Source organism: Phyllobates terribilis, unplaced genomic scaffold (genome assembly GCF_046119375.1).
Source record: "Phyllobates terribilis strain yellow unplaced genomic scaffold, ASM4611937v1 Scaffold_11__3_contigs__length_659146591, whole genome shotgun sequence".
Lineage (NCBI taxonomy): Eukaryota > Metazoa > Chordata > Amphibia > Anura > Dendrobatidae > Phyllobates > Phyllobates terribilis.
The window spans coordinates 103,919,490-103,939,373 of NW_027362771.1; the positions used below are offsets into that span (position 1 = coordinate 103,919,490).

General features: G+C 50.3%; 1 protein-coding gene across 4 annotated transcripts in view; it reads left to right on the forward strand.

The window, feature by feature from the left end:
- Nucleotides 1-7,419: 7,419 nt before the first annotated feature.
- The window catches only part of RNF44 (ring finger protein 44), a 39,174-nt gene continuing 26,709 nt past the window's right edge, over nucleotides 7,420-19,884 (forward strand). The window contains exons 1-2 of one of the 4 annotated variants that reach the window (XM_073651380.1): nucleotides 7,420-7,766; nucleotides 11,659-11,719. The gene's annotated coding sequence lies outside the window, so the exon portion shown is untranslated. The remainder of the gene's footprint in view (nucleotides 7,767-11,658; nucleotides 11,720-19,884) is intronic. The other 3 variants (XM_073651383.1, XM_073651385.1, XM_073651382.1) reach the window with 3 other exon arrangements.

Sequence of the window (19,884 nt, forward strand, 5' to 3'; positions counted from 1 at the left end):
CCTTGTTTGTTGCCCATGCTTTGTGCATTTGTATAAAAACATTTTAGTTTGTGATTGGTTTCTCTTCCTCCCATATTTTTATTATTTAAATTGTTTTGTCTTTGTTCTTCCTTTCCACTTCCAGTAGCAGAGATCTCAATAGTATTTGTCAGCTGTATAGCTTTTTCTGGCCTTTTGCTTCCCTTCCCACATTGTTCTAGTTTAAAGCTCTCCTGATGAGTGTAGCAAGGCGACTTCCAAATACATGTTTTCCAGTCTTCGTAAGGTGCACCCCATCTCTAGCAAGTAGTCCATCGTATAGGCAATTCATTCCGTGATCCAGAAATCCAAATCCTTGTTGACGGCACCATCGACGTATCCAGTTGTTCACCTGTAGAATCTTATTCCACCTCATTGTTCCATGGCCATCCACTGGGAGGATGGATGAGAAGACCACCTGCGCTCCCAATTCTTTCACTTTCTTGCCTAAGTCTTCAAAGTCACTGCAGATGGTTTCCAGGTCCTTTCTTGCGGTGTCATTTGTCCCCACATGTATTAGCAGGAATGGGTAGTGATCTGTAGGTCTGAAGAGTCTTGATATCCTGTCAGACACATCTTTAATTTTTGCTCCTGGAAGACAGCACATTTCTCTTGAGGTTATGTCTGGTCTGCAGATAGCGGCCTCTGTTCCTCTTAACAGGGAATCCCCCATGACCACCACTCTCCGTTTTTTCTTCACAACATTCTTCTTTCTCCATCCAGGAGGATTCTGAGGGCTTACAAGGTTATTCATTGCTGGCAAAGTCTTATCTTGCTGTATTTCTTCATGGTTCTCCTGCGAGAGAGCCTGGTACTGGTTCCTGAGCAGTATGGGTGCTGACTGCCTCTCGATCCTCCTGCTTCTGTGGGTCACATGCTTCCATTCCTCTGTTTCCTCAGGTGCAGTTCGAATTTCTTCTCTTTCTGAATCATGAAGAGATAATTCTGCTCTGTCTAAGAACTCTTCACCTTCCTTAATGATTTTCAAGTCAGTCAACCTCTCTTCTAGATTTCGCAACTTTTCCTCCAACAGGGACACGAGCTTGCATTTCTGGCATGTGAAGTTTGGCTTTTCCACTGGCAAGTCTGTGAACATGTAGCAGGATATGCAGCTCACCAAATGGCTCCTGGACTCTTCCATGTTCTTACTGTTAATGTTCTGAAAACAGTGCGCGCGGTTTACCGATGTCCTCTTTTCAGCTCCAACAGCCAAAATCCAGTGTTCTTTGAGCTCGCGGAGACTCTTCACTTACCCCAAAATGCAGTGGGAATATGCAAATTATCTCCTCAGGACACCTCCCCATGTCCCTCCTCTCTCCCCCACAGACTGCTCCCCATGTCCCTCCTCTCTCCCCCACAGACTGCTCCCCATGTCCCTCCTCTCTCCCCCACAGACTGCTCCCCATGTCCCTCCTCTCTCCCCCACACTGCTCCCCATGTCCCTCCTTTCTCCCAGACTGCTCTCCATCTCCCTCCTTTCTTCCACAGACTGCTCTCCATCTCCCTCCTTTCTCCCACAGACTGCTCCCCATGTCCCTCCTCTCTCCCCCACAGACTGCTCCCCATGTCCCTCCTTTTTCCCAGACTGCTCCCCATGTCCCTCCTCTCTCCCCCACAGACTGCTCCCCATGTCCCTCCTTTGTCCCAGACTGCCCCCCATGTCCCTCCTCTCTCCCCCACAGACTGCCCCCCATGTCCCTCCTCTCTCCCCCACAGACTGCTCCCCATGTCCCTCCTCTCTCCTCCACAGACTGCTCTCCATGTCCCTCCTCTCTCCCACAGACTGCTCCCCATGTCCCTCCTTTCTCCCAGACTGCTCTCCATCTCCCTTCTTTCTTCCACAGACTGCTCTCCATCTCCCTCCTTTCTCCCACAGACTGCTCTCCATGTCGCTCCTCTCCCCCACAGACTGCTCTCCATGTCCCTCCTTTCTCCCACAGACTGCTCTCCATGTCCCTCCTTTCTCCCACAGACTGCTCTCCATGTCCCTCCTTTCTCCCACAGACTGCCCCCCATGTCCCTCCTCTCTCCCCCACAGACTGCTTTCCATGTCCCTCCTCTCTCCCACAGACTGCTCTCCATGTCCCTCCTCTCTCCCACAGACTGCTCTCCATGTCCCTCCTCTCTCCCACAGACTGCTCCCCATGTCCCCACTCTCTCCCACAGACTGCTCTCCATGACCCTCCTCTCTCCCACAGACTGCTCCCCATGTCCCTCCTTTCTCCCAGACTGCTCTCCATCTCCCTCCTTTCTCCCACAGACTGCTCTCCATCTCCCTCCTTTCTCCCACAGACTGCTCTCCATCTCCCTTTCTCCCACAGACTGCTCTCCATCTCCCTTTCTCCCACAGACTGCTCTCCATCTCCCTTTCTCCCACAGACTGCTCTCCATCTCCCTCCTTTCTCCCACAGACTGCTCTCCATGTCCCTCCTCTCTCCCAGACTGCTCCCCATGTCCCTTACCCCTCCCCACAGACTGCTCCCCATGTCCCTCACCCCCCCACAGACTGCTCCCCTTGCCCCTCGTCTCTCCCACAGACTGCTCCACATGCCACTCCTCTCTCCCACACTGCTCCCCATGTCCCTTCCCCCCCCACAGACTGCTCCACATGTCCCTTCTCCCCCCGCCACAGACTGCTCCCCATGCCCCTCCTCTCTCCCACAGACTGCTCTCCATGTCCCTCCTTTCTCCCACAGACTGCTCTCCCTGTCCCTCCTCTCTCCCAGACTGCTCCCCATGTCCCTTCCCCCTCCCCACAGACTGCTCCCCATGTCCCTTCCCCCCACAGACTGCTCCCCTTGCCCATCCTCTTTCCCACAGACTGCTCCCCTTGCCCCTCCTCTTTCCCACAGACTGCTCCCCATGCCCCTCCTCTCTCCCAGACTGCTCCCCATGCCCCTCCTCTCTCCCACAGACTGCTCCCCATGCCCCTTCTCTCTCCCACAGACTGCTCCCCATGCCCCTTCTCTCTCCCACAGACTGCTCCCCATGTCCCTCCTCTCTCCCACAGACTGCTCCCCATGTCCCTCCTCTCTCCCACAGACTGCTCTCCATGTCCCTCCTTTCTCCCACAGACTGCCCTCCATGTCCCTCCTCTCTCCCAGACTGCTCTCCATGTCCCTCCTCTCTCCCACAGACTGCTCCCCATGTCCCTCCTCTCTCCCACAGACTGCTCCCCATGTCCCTCCTCTCTCCCACAGACTGCTCCCCATGTCCCTCCTCTCTCCCAGACTGCTCCCCATGTCCCTCCTCTCTCCCACAGACTGCTCCCCATGTCCCTCCTATCTCCCACAGACTGCTCCCCATGTCCCTTCCCCCCCCCCCACAGACTGCTCCCCATGTCCCTCCTCTCTCCCAGACTGCTCCCCATGTCTTCTCCCCCCCTACAGACTGCTCCCCATGTCCCTTCCCCCCCACAGACTGCTCCCCATGTCCCTCCTCTCTCCCAGACTGCTCCCCATATCCCTCCCCCCCTACAGACTGCTCCCCATATCCCTCCCCCCTACAGACTGCTCCCCATGTCCCTTCCCCCCCTACAGACTGCTCCCCATGTCCCTTCCCCCCCCACAGACGGCTCCCCATGTCCCTCCTCTCTCCCACAGACTGCTCTCCATGTCCCTCCTTTCTCCCACAGATTGCTCTCCATGTCCCTCCTCTCTCCCAGACTGCTCCCCATGTCCCTCCTCTCTCCCAGACTGCTCCCCATGACCATTCCCCCCCCACAGACTGCTCTCCATGTCCCTCCTCTCTCCCAGACTGCTCCCCATGTCCCTCCTCTCTCCCAGACTGCTCCCCATGTCCCTTCCCCCCCCCCCCACAGACTGCTCCCCATGTCCCTCCTCTCTCCCAGACTGCTCTCCATGTCCCCCCCCCCACAGACTGCTCCCCATGTCCCTTCCCCCCCACTACAGACTGCTCCCCATGTCTCTTCCCCCCCAGACTGCTCCCCATGTCCCACCTCTCTCCCAGACTGCTCCCCATGTCCCTTCCCCCGCCTACAGACTGCTCCCCATGTCCCTTCTCTCCCCCCCACAGACTGCTCCCCATGTCCCTCCCCCCCCACAGACTGCTCCCCATGCAGCTCCTCTCTCCCACAGACTGCTCCCCATGTCCCTCCTCTCTCCCACAGACTGCTCCCCATGTCCCTTCTTCCCCCCCTACAGACTGCTCCCCATGTCCCTTCTCCCCCCCCCACAGACTGCTCCCCATGTCCCTTCTCCCCCCCCCACAGACTGCTCCCCATGTCCCTTCTCCCCCCCCACAGACTGCTCCCCATGTCCCTTCTCCCTCCCCACAGACTGCTCCCCATGCCCCTTCTCCCTCCCCACAGACTGCTCCCCATGCCCCTCCTCTCTCCCACAGACTGCTCCCCATGCCCCTCCTCTCTCAGACTGCTCTCCATGTCCCTCCTCTCTCCCAGACTGCTCCCCATGTCCCTCCTCTCTCCCCCACAGACTGCCCCGCCATGTCCCTCCTCTCTCCCCCACAGACTGCCCCGCCATGTCCCTCCTCTCTCCCCCACAGACTGCCCCGCCATGTCCCTCCTCTCTCCCCCACAGACTGCCCCGCCATGTCCCTCCTCTCTCCCCCACAGACTGCCCCCCATGTCCCTCCTCTCTCCCCCACAGACTGCTCCCCATGCCCCTCCTTTCTCCCACAGACTGCTCCCCATGCCCCTCCTCTCTCACATATACTGATCTCCATGTCCCTCTTTTCTCCCCCACAGACTGCTCTCCATGTCCCTCTTTTCTCCCCCACAGACTGCTCTCCATGTCCCTCCTTTCTCCCAGACTGCTCCCCATGTCCCTCCTCTCTCCCACAGACTGCTCCCCATGTCCCTCCTCTCTCCCCCACAGACTGCTTTCCATGTCCCCACTCTCTCCCAGACTGCTCTCCATGACCCTCCTCTCTCCCACAGACTGCTCCCCATGTCCCTCCTTTCTCCCAGACTGCTCTCCATCTCCCTCCTTTCTCCCACAGACTGCTCTCCATCTCCCTCCTTTCTCCCACAGACTGCTCTCCATCTCCCTCCTTTCTCCCACAGACTGCTCTCCATCTCCCTCCTTTCTCCCACAGACTGCTCTCCATCTCCCTCCTTTCTCCCACAGACTGCTCTCCATCTCCCTCCTTTCTCCCACAGACTGCTCCCCATGTCCCTCCTTTCTCCCACAGACTGCTCTCCATGTCCCTCCTTTCTCCCACAGACTGCCCCCCATGTCCCTCCTCTCTCCCTCACAGACTGCCCCCCATGTCCCTCCTCTCTCCCTCACAGACTGCCCCCCATGTCCCTCCTCTCTCCCCCACAGACTGCTCTCCATGTCCCTCCTCTCTCCCTCACACTGCTCCCCATGTCCCTCCTCTCTCCCTCACAGACTGCCCCCCATGTCCCTCCTCTCTCCCCCACAGACTGCTCTCCATGTCCCTCCTCTCTCCCTCACACTGCTCTCCATCTCCCTCCTTTCTCCCACAGACTGCTCTCCATGTCCCTCCTTTCTCCCACAGACTGCTCCCCATGTCCCTCCTCTCTCCCCCACAGACTGCTCCCCATGTCCCTCCTCTCTCCCCCACAGACTGCTCCCCATGTCCCTCCTCTCTCCCCCACAGACTGCTCCCCATGTCCCTCCTCTCTCCCCCACAGACTGCTCCCCATTTCCCTCCTCTCTCCCCCAACAGACTGCTCCCCATGTCCCTCCTCTCTCCCCCACAGACTGCTCCCCATGTCCCTCCTCTCTCCCCCACAGACTGCTCCCCATGTCCCTCCTCTCTCCCCCACAGACTGCTCCCCATGTCCCTCCTCTCTCCCCCAGACTGCTCTCCATGTACCTCCTTTCTCCCAGACTGCTCTCCATCTCCCTCCTTTCTTCCACAGACTGCTCTCCATGTCCCTCCTTTCTCCCACAGACTGCTCCCCATGTCCCTCCTCTCTCCCCCACAGACTGCTCTCCATGTCCCTCCTTTCTCCCACAGACTGCTCTCCATCTCCCTCCTTTCTCCCACAGACTGCTCCCCATGTCCCTCCTCTCTCCCCCACAGACTGCTCTCCATGTCCCTCCTTTCTCCCACAGACTGCTCTCCATCTCCCTCCTTTCTCCCACAGACTGCTCTCCATCTCCCTCCTTTCTTCCACAGACTGCTCTCCATCTCCCTCCTTTCTCCCACAGACTGCTCTCCATGTCCCTCCTCTCTCCCTCACACTGCTCTCCATCTCCCTCCTTTCTCCCAGACTGCTCTCCATGTCCCTCCTCTCTCCCCCTCCTCTCTCCCCCACAGACTGCTCCCCATGTCCCTCCTCTCTCCCCCAGACTGCTCCCCATGTCCCTCCTCTCTCCCCCACAGACTGCTCCCCATGTCCCTCCTCTCTCCCCCACAGACTGCTCTCCATGTCCCTCCTCTCTCCCAGACTGCTCCCCATGTCCCTCCTTTCTCCCAGACTGCTCTCCATCTCCCTCCTTTCTTCCACAGACTGCTCTCCATCTCCCTCCTTTCTCCCACAGACTGCTCCCCATGTCCCTCCTCTCTCCCCCACAGACTGCTCCCCATGTCCCTCCTTTGTCCCCGACTGCTCCCCATGTCCCTCCTCTCTCCCCCACAGACTGCTCTCCATGTCCCTCCTCTCTCCCACAGACTGCTCCCCATGTCCCTCCTTTCTCCCAGACTGCTCTCCATCTCCCTCCTTTCTCCCACAGACTGCTCCCCATGTCCCTCCTCTCTCCCCCACAGACTGCTCCCCATGTCCCTCCTCTCTCCTCCACAGACTGCTCCCCATGTCCCTCCTCTCTCCCCCACAGACTGCTCTCCATGTCCCTCCTCTCTCCTCCACAGACTGCTCCCCATGTCCCTCCTCTCTCCCCCACAGACTGCTCTCCATGTCCCTCCTCTCTCCCACAGACTGCTCCCCATATCCCTCCTTTCTCCCAGACTGCTCTCCATCTCCCTCCTTTCTTCCACAGACTGCTCTCCATCTCCCTCCTTTCTTCCACAGACTGCTCTCCATCTCCCTCCTTTCTTCCACAGACTGCTCTCCATCTCCCTCCTTTCTTCCACAGACTGCTCTCCATCTCCCTCCTTTCTTCCACAGACTGCTCTCCATCTCCCTCCTTTCTTCCACAGACTGCTCTCCATCTCCCTCCTTTCTCCCACAGACTGCTCTCCATCTCCCTCCTTTCTCCCACAGACTGCTCCCCATGTCCCTCCTCTCTCCCCCACAGACTGCTCCCCATGTCCCTCCTTTGTCCCCGACTGCTCCCCATGTCCCTCCTCTCTCCCCCACAGACTGCTCCCCATGTCCCCCCTCTCTCCCCCAGTCACTCAGCTCGCTGCTGCAACCACTTCCTTTAATATTTTTTCCTTCCCTCCATAGGGCCGCATCAGGCGTTAGCCCCCTCCCTCTAGTTCCCGGTCATGTGACCTCCTTTGCTCCACTCTACGACAGCTCCTTCTTTATGGCCATGCCCATTTGGGTAGCGTCATCGTGGTATTTACTGTTTCACGCGTGTATGTTAGGTTATGTACGGTAATCTCCCCCGCCCCCATCTGTTCTGCACCGGGGAGGGGGGGTCCCGGTTATTTGCTCCCCGGTTCTCGGTGCTTAGTAGACGGAATTGTATGACTGGGCCTCGGTGAGCGCCTTCTTTGGCGCGGATGGTGGGGCCTGCGGATCGGTCCATTATCGTGGAGGGAAGGGGGAGGCGGATGACGAGCGGCTGAAGCGGAGAGAAGAGGCGGCGGGGAGCAGGTACTGCGGGCAGGTGAGCGCTGTGTGTCTACCCCCTGGGGGCAGTGCTGTGCCCCGGCCCGGGCTGTGGTACTGGCCGCCCTGCAGCCTCTGCTTGTCCGTGTCCTGTGGGCCCTGGTCATGGCCGGGTGACCGCTCAGGAGGGGTCAGCAGGCGGGCAGGCCAGTCTGGAGCTGGCCCTGTTCCAGTTACCTGTTAGTGGCCATTTCTGCTGATGTCATTCATGTCTGCCTGTGGCTTCCTTTGTTGTATAGAGCAGCATGCAGGGTGCCAGTGTGGGGGTATACTGGCATCATGCAGATGTCTCAGGCCTGGGGACCACTGTATATGCCCTCCCCTAACCTGAGCATCCAGATGTACCTGTGTCCTTAGCTCTGCTTCCTGGAGACTCCGCCATGACCTATGGGACTGAATCATAACAATAGAGAGCTGAGGAATTTCTCATGCTGCTTTACCATCTCCTCAGTGACTAGCAGCCCCCCCATATCTCAGCTGCCTGGACCCCTGTGACCAACAGCCCACCCATATCTCAGCTGCCTGGACCCCTGTGACCAACACCCCCCCCCCATATCTCAGCTGCCTGGACCCCTGTGACCAACAGCCCCCCCATATCTCAGCTGCTTGGACCCCTGTGACCAACAGCCCCCCCATATCTCAGCTGCCTGGACCCCTGTGACCAATAGCCCCCCATATCTCAGCTGCTTAGACCCCTGTGACCAACAGCCCCCCCATATCTCAGCTGCCTGGACCCCTGTGACCAACAGCCCCCCCCCCCCATATTTCAGCTGTCTGGACCCCTGTGACCAACAGCCCTCCTTATCTCAGCTGCCTGGACCCCTGTGACCAACAGCCCCCCTCATCTCAGCTGCCTAGACCCCTGTGACCTGGGATCATCTGCATTTGATAGGAGTAAAAGCCCACCCATACACATCGGATCAACACCTATCGGATTTTAGCAGGCCCCGGATTTGCGTGGGCTGAGAGTAGGCAGGATTTTATGTAAACCCCACTTGAAAGTTGACAGTCCAAGGTGGGTTGGGATTTAAAGGGGTTGTCCACTACTATGGATAATGTCCCCAATGTATTTAAATGGCGGAAATAAGATTATTTGTAAGTACCTTGTGCCTGGCTCTGGCATCCGCTGATGTCACATCAAGTTCCAGCTGCAGCCGGGCGTGACTCAGAGCTGCGGTCCACGGTGCCTGATGGGCTGTGGGCAGAGTTACCCCGCTCGTCACGCCCGGCATCCACCGCGCGATTTCTCAATGAATGCAGGAGAGGGAGAGCGCAGGCATCAGTGACAGCTGATCGGCGGGGGTGCGGCGTGCAGGACCCCGGCTGATCATACATTGATGTCCTATCCTATGGATAGGGCATCAATGTGAAAGTAGTGGACACCTCCTTTAAAGAAGTTGTCCATTACTTTTTATAATGCCCCAATGTATTTAACCTGCGGAGGGGAGATTTATTTTTTTCTAAATTACCTTGCGTTGTGTTGTGTTTATTGCCTGTGAGCGGCGCTATCGCTGACCACTCACAGGCATAACGTGATCCCCGGCTGCTGCCGGCTCTTACTTGTGCTGATGTCACGTCAAGTGAGGCGCAACCCAGTGAGGTGGTCTCCGCGGTGGATGCTGGGCTGTGGGCAGAGTTACCCCGCGCGTCACACCCAGCATCCCCCGCGCGCTCTCCCTCTCCTGCATTCATTGAGAAATCTCGCGGTGGATGCCGGATGTGACGAGCGGGGTAACTCTGCCCACAGCCCATCAGGCACCGTGGAACACAGCACTGAGTCACGCCCGGCTGCAGCTGGAACTTGACGTGACATCAGCGGATGCCAGAGCTGGGGGTCACGTGATACCTGTGAGCGGCCAGTGATAGCGCCGCTCACAGGGAAAAAGAGTAGCACAAGGTACAATTGAATAGGAGGCGGATGTGCAGTAACAACCGCCGGCCACTACAACTTGATGGCCAAGCACTGCAGGTAAGGACTTCCGGCCGCAGGCATCGGTGACAGCTGATCGGCGGGGGTGCCGCGTGCAGGATCCCAGCCGATCATACATTGATGCCTTATCCCACGGATAGCGCATCAGTATGAAAGTAGTGGACAACTCCTTTAAGCTGGGAGCTGCGCATGCGCTGTGACCAGGGCTGTGGTAAGCCAAACCTCCGACTCCTCAATGTCCATGACCACGACTCCGACTCCCTCATACACGGCTCATGTTTAAGTGATAAATTTACTGTAGCACAGATTCATCTCAGCTAAAAGTCTAGACCCTTAGATCAAGGATAGGACAGACATTTATAAGACATTTCATAACTTTCCCAAATTCTTATGAAAAAATATTCCCCACAAATTGCATTGAACTACTGTACCCAATTTATTATATATTTTAGGAGTTGGAGTCGGTCCATTTTATACCAACTCCACCAAAATGGGCTCTGACTCCAACTCCACAGCTCTGGCTGTGACGAGCGGCTCCGGTCGCACACAGTGAAGCTGGGAACTACACAGCTTCACAGCGCATGCGCGGCTCCCAGCGCTACAAGCTTTAGTGGCCATGACATACTGCGCAAGCGCCCCATTTACATCAGCGTAAGCCGGGAGCAGAATTCAAATGCATGGGCGGCACCAACTAATCACACCCCTATGACTAAACGAGCAGGTAGGATATAAAGTGCTTTTTACACATGAGACGATTTTAATGAAAGAAGTGTGTTAGTGGTGCACACGGCATCACTAACAGCGCAATGAGGGCAGTTTACATAGTACACAGGACATGACAGGTTCCCTTTAAATAAAACCGCTTTGTTTTTGATACTTGCTGGTATTTGACTTTGACAAAACTTTATTGATAGTCATGTGAAGGTTACATGCGTTTTTTGGGGGGGGGGGGGTTCAGTGTGTTTCCACTGCATTATTTACTTGCCTATTTCTATGGGAAAAATCAGCACATAAAGCATACACGCAAGAGAAATGGACATGTTCTGGATTCCAAACACACACCCCGTTTGTTTATGCAGCATAAAAAAAATGCATGATGGGCATGAGATTTCTATAAATCCCATCCACGCTGCTGGAGCTGTAAGACGCTGCGTTTTTAGCGCAGCATCGAAAACTTATTGTGGGAACTTAACCTAAATTCAACATGCCAGACACGTCTTTCCTGACATATGTTGAATGAACGTCCGCCAAACAACTAATATAAGCTAGATTATTGGACAGCGCTTATTTATGGCCATTTTGGCCTCCTATGGTTATTTTCTACTAATAAGGGAGATACTGGATGTGGCTAAATGTATTTCAGCAGTTCTTGATCTCTTGCATTCCTTACATGTTTTGCCCTAAACATCCTTGTAGGACCTATGTACCGTCCATATTACATGACACATTTATTTATGGCAGGCTTAGATCTGGGACTATGCTTTTCCTGACCTCATAGGATTTGTTTTGTACATAGGACAGACTGTCACTATGAATCTGTTATAACCAGGTACATAGCTGCTGGAACTAACTTTACCTGAATATATTGAGTGTGCCGAATAGCTGATGGCTGGATTTATTTTTTTTGGTCCTAAGAGCAGAGCTCATCCAGAAGCGAGGCTAAGAGAAAGGAAATGTTGCTTCCTCAGAAAAATCCTTTCTTATTCTACCTACAATACAGGTTTTTGTGGGTAACTCACAAATCCTACATTTATAAGATTGTTGTCGTTCTCAAAGGCTATGTGCCCACGATGCAGAAAATTTCTGCAGCGTTTCTGCGTGTTCTTGGTGGTGGTATGGCTTTTATTTTATTTTTTTTATCAAAACCATGTTAACTAAGTACCCTATGTGTTTTTTACATGTACTATTACTATTTATTACTTACTACAGGGTATTTGCTCATTTTGTTTTTATCTCACAGGGTAATAATGCAGAGCAGCCTGAAGAAAGACCCCCAGAGAATCCTGTGAGCCACACTCTTGGTAAAGACCATATCAATTAGCACTAAATAAAAAGGCCCATATCTGGAACCGTATGTCAGATTTAAAAAAAGAAAAGGGAGCAATGTAGGAAAAACTGGTTACTTATCACCTGGTGACAGGTCCTCTTTAAGTTTTTTGTTTTTGTGGACATGTGACAGGAGCTACATCAACTGTATAAATAATTGGTTTATATAAAAAAAATCTTGCACCATGTTTGTACTTAGCTTTGCCTGTGAGTATTTTTGCATCAATGAGTTTACCACCTTTAGTGGTCACTGTAAAAACTGTTCTACATGCAATGGATGGGCTGAGCCGCCAGTTAATGGACGGATCTCAGCTATGATAAAAGTTCACGTTTTTATTTAAAAAAAAATTCTAATGTTATATCTTTTGTCACATGGTCACTTGTATAGTTACATAAAATAAAAAATACATAGGTCTATGAAGGTTAGCAGGGAAAGCATGGTTTACACTTACCACTGAACTCCCCATTAAACTTGGGCCATCGTCTTAGGCGTAGGATGAACCAACACTGATCTGAGCAGAGGAGGCAGCGAGACGCACACATAGGGTGACTACATGCAAAATGTATTCTCACTTTTCAGTCTAAGCTTGGAGGTTTTTTTATAATGCCATTCCTTATTAGGAATGGAACTTGGGCTCTGTTCAGAGCGGCGTTCTTAATTCTGTTGCTCTGCTGCGTTATAGGAGCTGAACTATGTAGCAGAAGTGCCAGTCACCAGCGTCACTTGAAGGATCCCATTGACTATGAAGGGTTTCCGGCATGGAGGCCATTATGCTAGCTCACAGAGTAGTGCGTCGTTCTGCCCGCCTTGTTTTGTCCAGTAAATTCAGCCAGATCCGCAATGGATCCTCCCAACGTGGATGTGAACAGAACCTGCTGCTTTTTTAAGTGACATAGTATCTGCCATTACTAGGTCCATAAAGAATATTGACATGTGCTGCTGGTTATAGTGGACCAGTCACATGCACTTGCCACACAATATACTACCATGGTCTGTAAAACAATGCTGCAATTTTACTTGTGTGCACTGACAGATGGGCGTTGTGAACACGCACAGCGTTAGGTACGCTAGTCCTAGGTACGCTAGTTTCCCGATAATAGGCCTGTCCTAACAGACTGTCGATCACCTGACAAACAAGCAAAATGTTTATTTGTCAAGGGAAATGATTTTTAAGTTTGCTCAAAAATCATTGTTCTGAGTAACACACTGTTGTAAAGAGGATATGTGCAGAGTTAACAATCATTCTGCACATATGAAAGTGCAGTCAGCCTGTATAAGCTGGCTATTAAACATTTCGCCAATTATTGTCTATCGTTTAGTGTAAGGCTATGTGCCCACGATGCAGAAATGCTGCATATTTTTTCCGCATCTCCCTGGCAGGAAAAACACATGCGGATTTTACATGCGTTTTTCCTGCCAGGTAGAAGGGTTTGTCAAGCGTCTTTGCATGCATTTCTGCATGCGGGTTATCAAGCGCTTTTCCAAGCCATTTTAGCATCACTTGGAAAGTGCTTGACAACTTGTTCACACTATATAAATCCCTGCAACCGGCATGGATTTATATAGTGTGACCAAGTTAGTTAAAAAAAAAGAATTAAGCGTGGTAAAAAATAAAGCTTATACTCACCTTCCGATGTTTTCTCCGCTGCGTCCGGTGTCTTGGGTGGCTTGCGGTGTTGTGACGGACCTGCGGTGATGTCATTCAGTCATGTGTCGGGTCACATGACTCAATGACGTCATGGCAGGTCCTTCACAACACCGCGACCCATAGACCAGACGGAGGGGAGAAAACACCGGGAGGACATCGGAAGGTAAGTATAATCTTTATTTTTTATTTTAAATTCTTTTTTTTTTACAGGTTCTATGGTACCCGGGTCTGGAGAAGAGTCTCATCTTCTCCAAACCCGGGTACCATCCGCACATAGAAACGCATAATATCCGTGTGTAAAAATGTACTGACACGGATATTATGCGTTTCAATGCAAGTCAATGGCGGCAATTACCCTGCGTGTCCACAAAATTAATGGACGTGCTGCGGATTTTTCCACAATGATAATCCGCAGCGGAAATTTCCGCAGCATGTGCACAGCACATACGGATTATCATTGGGGACTATGGGGCTTGTATTGCCAAGCGTTTTTTAAGCGTTTTCGCTGCGGAAATTACTCGGCAAAAACGCTTGAAAAACGCATAGTGGGCATGCAGCCTTAATGCACCCTCCCGATGCTTTTTTTACTTAGATAACGAACAAATTTTTTCTATTTGGACCAGTATCTGATTTAAAGAGAACCTGCCACTAGATTCATGGTGCCATAACCGCAGGCAGCATGACTTCCAGCCTGGCTGCACAATTGCAGCCAGGTATGCTTTACTCTGAAACGTCTCAGAGCGAACAGTTTGAAAATCTGGCTGCAGACTACAGGGAGAGACCTGAGCAGTCCGGTGTGGTCCCCAGCTGGCTTCAGATGATTGACAGGTCTCTCCTTATGTACACACAGTAAAACAAAAGATACCTGGATTCAGTTGTGCTGCCCTTGGCTAATGACATTTTAAATCTGTCTCATTTGTGAGAAAACTGATCTGTTGTGTAAAAAATGTGTCCACTAGTGATGGGTGGATCGATTTGTGGAGCTCCAGCAGCCAGACTACTGACCTGGCCGATGGACTGAACAATACGGCTGTGAATCTCTTACCTTCAGGGATCCCCATTGCGGGTTTTGATTAGCTGGGCTGGCGAACATCATCATTGCGGCGTGACACATAATGAGATTGCGTCACCCTGGCTAATCAAGAGCCGCACTGAGGATCCCAGAGGGTAAGGGATTCACAAGCCGCCTGTCCTGCGGCCAGACTACAGACCTGACCAATGGACCAGAGTCCCGTGAATCACTCCGCCCAACTCTAGTGTCCACAAATACAGTGATTGTAGCATGAGAACAATATCAAACACCACAAAAATTGTTCCACTGTAGAGAATAAAAGGTTTTATTTTTGCATCATAAAAAGCATCAAACCCAGTGCATGAAACAAAAAAAAAGCCTTCAGTAAAATGTACGAGATGCATTACATAAATTATTGGCCACTTTTGACCTGGTGACAAGTCCTCTTTAATGCCCACCTAATTTAGACAGGATAGCTGTTTGCAGGTAGCACTAGAAATGTGAAGAGTCCGTCATCAGGTGTAAAAGGATTAAGCTTGTTCTTGCAACGTGCTTGATCATATGTTACACCAGGTGCATAGTTGCTGCAGGACACCCTTGGGTACATTCCCATGTGGCATTCTGTAAGTACCACTGCAGATAGCTGTCTGAAAATATTGCACTAACATCCAATGACCGATGTAAAGTCTGGATAATTTTCCACGGCTGTGAAAGAGATAAAATGGTTGTCTAGGCATAAATATCTCTAACCTCCCCTTAGCATAGGTTATCTGTATCAGATAAATGGGGGTCCAACATGCAGCACCCCCACCGATCAGCTGTTATTCACTGCGGGGGCCAGCTGCAAATGCTGAACAGTACAGCTCCATTCAATGCATATCCAGATTTCACAATACAAACTGCATACATTATTAAATCTATTAGACCTGATGATGCTAGTGTAAATACTTGGAAAAAAAAAAACATGTCAAGATGCTTATTGATGCGTATTTTGTGTACACTTGGACTTTGAGTGACTTCAGCGCCCAGCCTAACTGACTGCTTGTACTGAGCTGTGAGAGACCGTGCAGAGCTGTCAATCAGAGGGATGGGCAGAGATGAAATACTTCATACAGCCATTCTGACATTAATTTTCACTGTAAATACAGTATGCTGATTAGTGGGGGTTGTCGGACCCTGCTGATTTTGTATCATTATCCTACCCCAAGGAGAGGGCATTAATATATGCCCAGACAACCCCTGTAAAATCTCCTGCATAGCACCGCTACTGTCAAATTCACTGTTTTCATTACATGGGGACTTACCCTAACACTTCTCCAAGTACGCGCGCCCGCTGCTGCTTTCAACACTAACATCATATCCATCATCATAACAGACCTGAAATATTTCTGATGTAACTCCCTAGGCAGCTACTGGGTACCTCTCTATTGCACATGTTATGGACATCTCGATGTATTAGAGGTGCGGTGAATGTACACATGCCATAGCCTGTGTTTTTCCACATCCCCCTTCCATTATCATATTAGAGTTAATATATGAGTGAATCTGTGTAGAATCCTAGCGCCTGTCTCCTAGACAGAAGTGTGAAGCAGCTGCACTGTATACTCTGTACACGGTAAGGCATTGCAGAAATCTCTATATGAAAGTCATTTAAAGGTCAGCCAGCAGACAGATGTAAACAGCAAGTCCTTCCCCCGGGCCTGCAGTCTACCCATACAGTAAGGTGTCACACAGGACTAAATTTACTTACCAAACATGTAATGTATACTGTGCCGGTGCAAGGATCAGGCTTATTCTACACATTTGGCCAAGACTAGAGAACATTACCACAATCTGTAATGTCATTTCATGATGTGTGCCATTAAGAAAGAACAAATTATACAAAGAAAGTGACTACCTACTCTGAAAACTAGCACCAACTCCGTCCAGGTACCAGAACGCCCGCACTCCATCTGCAAAAAGAACGGATTAGAAAGTGATGGGGTAGAGCTGCATAAAGAATATAGTGTTATTATATTGCCGAATCAGCAGTACAGTAGGTCTGTCACTAACGTATCCACCCTCAAATGATAATGAGATGACCCTGCTCATGATCTTCCCAGTCTATAGGGCAGAGCTAACTAGTGAGGTACAGGAAATCTAGGCCTATTTTGACGTCTGTATTGGAAAGTGAGTATATTATTTTTTTCTGTTTTATATAAATAGTCACACAGACCTCACCAAACATATCTAACAATATTTAGTTGTTCTTGTCCAAAGATGTGTTCACTTCTACCTTGGAGAAATGGTTTGTAATGCCTTCCCTCTCTCCAGAAAAGTTTACTATACAGGGTGCATCATTACTTTCTCAGTATGTGGTGCAGACTTGTGGTCCCAAAACCCCAGACATCCCCTTGTAAAAGGCGTATGGCCCTTATTCATCAAGACTGGCATTGTACACGCCATTCTCGATCAAGAGTCAGAGGCGGCTGATTCATTAAAGGGGTTTCCCACTAACCAAGTACATTTTAATCAATAGATTGTGTAATAATTATAAGTTCCACAATTGGATGTGTTTAAATAAAATGTTCCTGTGCTGAGATAATCTTATACACATGCCCCTGCTGTGTACTGTGTAATTACTGTGTCTGACCGTGCAGGAACATGATCTGATCATACCACAGCTCCTGGGCAGGGGAGGGAGAAAAACCTCTTTTTATACTGGCAGGGAAGTGTTTTATCTCACATGAACATATAGCTTGGACCTGTGCAATCCGATAAAAAATGGGATTGCACTCGGACCAATGTTATTCATTGAGGTCGTGCAGATCTGAGATTTTTTTCTCAGCTGTATTTGGCATGAGAAAAAAATTGCAGCATCATACGATTTTACTCTGAATCACAGTGCGAGAAAAAATCAAATGCCATACGGACCATCAGTATAGCATCTGATTTTTATGGATACATTACAGTTTGTACAATGGGGAAACTGTAAATGGTCATGTAAAAGATCAAAAGCTGCTGAGTAAAAAAAAAAAACATTGTATACGGACAGCACACGGATAAGTGAGAAAAAAATCGTCCAATTTTTCTGGATGAAAATCAGATTGAATTGTTATACTCGTGTGCCCCTAGCCTCCCAGAAAGCATTAGCTGTGATCCCCTGCTGTCCTGTCTGTATACTCTTTTGCTTCCCTCCCAGGAGATGTGGTATGATCAGACCATGTTCTGTACAGTCAGACACAGCCATTACACAGTACACAGCAGGGACATGTGTATAAGATTATCTCAGCACAGGAACATTTTATTTAACACATCCAATTGTGGAAGTTATTATTATTCCAAGATCTGTTGATTAAAATGTACATTGTTCATGGGAAAACCCCTTTTAAGAGGTGTGTTCCTTGCCATAAAACTTACTCCAGTCTCTGATTGGAGTAAAGCCCCCGTCACACTAAGCGACATCGCTGCTGAGTCACAAGTTTTGTGACGCAACAGCGACCTCAGTAGCGATCTCACTACGTTTGACACTTAGCAGCGACCAGGCCCCTGCTGTGAGATCACTGGTCGTGTCAGAAAGGTCTGGACATTTCTTTGATCGTTGAGGCCCCGCTGGGTAGCATGCATCATTGTGTTTGACACCTTACCAACGACCTTGTTGACGACTCAGACACAGAAACACATAGGCGTGCATCGTTATACAGATCGTTACAGGTCGCCGCATCGTTGGGAAGATCTGACTGTTTGACATCTCACCAGCGACCACATAGCGACGCAGCAACGATCCCTGACAGGTCGTATTGTTGTTGGGATCGCTGTAGCGTCGCTAAGTGTGACGGGGCCTTAAGATTCATGGCATAAGATATGTCACAACTAGTGATTAGTTCGGCATTTCAAATTCGTGTTCGGGGTTCCGGCTCCGCCCATGAACATCCCTGATTTGTCACGCAGATGTTATCACGCAGATGACACAGTGGCAAATCAGGGATGTTCATGGGCAGAGCAGATTTTTTTTTTTTTGGTGCAAACAAGTCGGAACCCTGAACACAAACCCTTTTTTGAAATGCCGAACAAATTCGCTCAACACTAGTCACAACTGCTAATAAATTAGATTAGGGGGCGTCACCCTGTCACACCCCAGCTTTGCCATTTTTGGTGTGCTGTCGTGAAAAAGTCTTAAAACTATTGTGAGGTTACGCTGCACAAAAATGCTGCGACTTTTCCACGTGTTTCAGGCATAAACACTTTGGTCAACGGTGGCCTACAAGCCTTATTACTGTTACTTGTTACTGTTCTTTTTGGACTATAGATTTTTCTTGGAGTTTTATCTAAGTTGTCAGATCACGGATGCTTTTGTTTTACTTACCTTTCACATGTAAAGCGCCATGGAACAAGTGGTACTATAATAATATATAGTAACAACTAATAATAATAACAATTGTGGGAAACAGCATCCCTGGTGCAGGTTGTGATGGCTCCCCTCAGTCCTTGTCCATAATGTTCTTGTGAGGTATGATCTACACATGGGAAGAACATGTCTATGATAAATGGCTGAACTCCAGAGAAATTAAAATTAGGCTGGCAGATACCAATGGGCCCTTTGGTTCGGTTTCTACATGCTCCATTTTGTTGATTGCTCTGACCCCTGCTTATCCCTATTGGTGAAGCTTATGTAGTGCGGCTTAGCTAATGGTATCGTTTAGAAACTTGCTGTCTTTTTATTTGTTGTTTTTCATGTCATTTTTGCTGCTTTTTCCACTTCAAAGCACTGCGCCAGATGTCAGCTGCTAGTCAGCAGAAAAATAGCCACACAAAATGCACTGTTAGTAGTGTGTAAGATCACTATTTTTGGCGTGTTTGGGGGTTTTTTGGAGGGGCTTGGGTTGTTGTTTTTTCCTCTAAGATATCTCTGGATATGTAAGGTCCTGCACATGACAAAAGAGGCATAGCGAATCAAAAAAATATACTACATTCCTAATTGTGGAGGTATTCGCTAATATTATTATTATTCCTCCTACTACATATTGGGATAGGATCTTGGAGATGGGAATACCCCTTTAAATTCCATCCACTTTGCTGGAACTGTAAGGGTGCAACTTCATGTTCGGGGGGCCCATTGGAGGCTTGCGTCCAAACCCCGGATTGGGACATATGCACAGACGGGGCCATAGACTATAATGGTGCGCTCTGCCGTGTATCATTCTCAGACGGGGCCATGGACTATAAGGCTGTGTGCCCACTATGCGTTATTTAAGTGTTTCCGCAGCGGCAATTCCACCGCAGAAACGCTTAAAAAACGCTTGGTAGAAGGCCTGCCATGTTCCCCAATGATAATCCACATGTGCTGTGCACATGCTGCGGAAATTTCCGCTGCGGATAATCATTACGGGAAAATCCGCAGCACTACCAATTATTTTGTGTAATCGCAGCGTTTTCGCCACCATTGACTTACATTGAATCACATAATATCCGCATCACTACATGTGCACATGCGGATATT